The sequence below is a fragment of the Sitophilus oryzae genome, unplaced genomic scaffold (genome assembly GCF_002938485.1).
Source record: "Sitophilus oryzae breed Bouriz unplaced genomic scaffold, Soryzae_2.0 scaffold_1301_pilon_pilon, whole genome shotgun sequence".
NCBI classification, from domain to species: Eukaryota; Metazoa; Arthropoda; class Insecta; order Coleoptera; family Curculionidae; genus Sitophilus; species Sitophilus oryzae.
In genome coordinates this window covers 17,605-20,071 of record NW_022145951.1, presented here as the reverse complement: position 1 = coordinate 20,071, position 2,467 = coordinate 17,605, and the positions used below count along the sequence as shown (strand labels likewise).

Sequence of the window (2,467 nt, the reverse complement as noted above, 5' to 3'; positions counted from 1 at the left end):
TTGAGTTGGTTACCACTTGGAAAGCAGAACGGTTCTGGTCCAGTTAGTGAAGTGTTCGCTCCTTTCCTAGCTAGATTATTTGCTTTTTCATTGCCTTCTATCCCTTGGTGAGCAGGCACCCAGTGTAGGAGGACTTTGTTTTCTTTGCCTAATTTATTCAGCTTCTCTATGCATTCTTTGACCAATTTCGAATCGATTGATACTGAGTTGATCGCCTTTAACGCTGCTTGACTATCAGATAAGATGGCTATTTCTTGTGTCCGATAGTTCCTATCTAAGATAAGTTGTACGCATCTCTCGATAGCGTAGATTTCTGCCTGTAGGATACTAGGGCCCATTGGTTCGGAGTAATTAGCTCTCGGCCCAAACACTCCGATCCCTGTTCCCGTATTGGATTTGGAAGCATCAGTATACCAAGTTATGGTATGGTCTTTTAACTGATGGGCAAGCGTTTCGCTCTTCCAATCCTTCTTATTGCTCAATACTACATTGACATGTTTGTCAAAGTTGTACGTTCTTGGCATATCGTCCACTGGGAGTTGCAGGAGTGGTATTTCCTTTTTGAGGGTGATCCAAGCCCCTGATCTGACAATTCTCCCAGTACTAATTCCGTTAGTGACCATTCTAATCATTGTCGCATTGGCATATCTACCAATGACAATGTGCAGTGGTGTTAGATCTAGAATACTTGGGCTAGGATATTAAAATATCAGTTGGATTGTACGACATAAATAGATGTAGGTATGATTATTTATATATATGTATGTATTTATAAAGCTTACTATCTGTTTTGCATTTTCAGTTTTTGATCAGACATTTCATTTTATTTGTGAAATGCCCACAAAAAAGCTTCCCATGATTCAACATCAGTGTGTTTGCTGCATAATGGATCATTCCTGCTGAATTTTTAGATCATTTGAAGACTACACGGAAAAAACCAGATAATATGTTACATTTTCATAGGAATTGATAGCGAGACAATTTTATAGGCAAGTGTTATTCAAGGCACCATCATATTAGCATTATTCAAGGCACCATCAAAGAAAGCAATAATAATATGCTTAGTCCCAGAGATATTACAGCTTAGTTATTTTGCCCTACAGGAGAAAAACCAGAGTAGTTCACTCGTAATTGCATTTTCTCGGCTCCAGTTAAAATGAACAAAGCTGGTTTTTCCTGTGGTCTTCATTTGAAATAACGTAAATAAATGTTTATACATATGTATGTGATGATTAAATTGGTGTTAAGGAAATAAAAATGTTTTTCGATATTAATATATACCTATATATGTATATTTATTTTGAAATAAATTACACTTTTAACAGTTTAATGGAGTTTTTAAAGCCAGTTATAATATTTATATTTTAAAAACTTGAAATCATGTGGATGTAATCACGCATTAAACCACAGACTAACTTATATAAGTCAAAAAGTAGATTTTAGTGTTAACTTTATATAACTTGTAAGTAAAATAATAAATAAAACAAATATGAAAAAACCAACAATTCTAATGTATATATTAAAATACAGTACAATAATAGGTATCTGATACCCTCACTTAACGTAGAATAATATTCTACCCAACTCAATACTATGTCCAACATGAGTTTCAAATATATCGGGCCCTAATCGTTCCTGAAAATAATATTTTTTTACATTGTTATACCATATTCTAAACTATTTAATATTTCAGTCACTTAAAAAGTTAATTTGTATTGAATAATTGTCTACCATTAAAGCAAATTTGGACTAGTATTTTTAATGGGCATATTCTGTGTATGGATATAGGTACTTCCTCCAGATTTTGGGTTCAACCAATTTATTCTTAAAACCTGAAACATCTACGTATAAAAAATAGACAGGTTACTAATTATAATAAAATTTACCCTTAGAATTATACTTCTTTAACAAATAATTTCCATTGGTATACTTTTCCATGACAAGTAATCAACTTCCTAACATTTTTTAATTGATGTAATACTTCCTCATGATGCGAAAAGAAAATCTTTTCTTTAGCACACAAAGGACAAACGATATGTTGGCTTACTTTCAGATTAGTTACTTTTCCATAGATATCCTCATTTCAATTCAAAGACGATGAACAAGAAAATGATCATCACATGAAACATCACAAACTAAAAACCTAATAAACAAGTTTATATCGAATATAGAAATAAATTTAGTGTTCTTACCTATTGTCGTCCAAATCCACGTTAATAATTAATTTTTTGGATTTTTATCTTTTATTTTTAAATATATCTTTCGAACTACTGGTTTTAGTAATTATTAAATTAAACGAACTAAAAAGTCAAAAATAATAAACAATTCTCTTGTCAATTGTCAATTTTCTCCAGGCACCGAACATTATCGATAACGCACGATCTACGACGATTACTCCTTTGATCTGATTGGACGGTTCAATGACGGTTGGTTGCGTATTTTAATGTATCCTAATAAATATAGGCAG

General features: G+C 32.3%; 1 long non-coding RNA gene across 1 annotated transcript; it reads right to left on the bottom strand.

Moving 5' to 3' along the window:
- Nucleotides 1-1,095: 1,095 nt before the first annotated feature.
- LOC115874853 lies at nt 1,096-2,219 on the bottom strand. The gene is made up of 3 exons (XR_004048917.1): nt 2,193-2,219; nt 1,887-2,143; nt 1,096-1,832 (listed from the first exon to the last, which is right to left on the bottom strand). It is a non-coding gene; the product is annotated as an uncharacterized LOC115874853 (long non-coding RNA).
- Between the last annotated feature and the right edge of the window lie 248 nt (nt 2,220-2,467).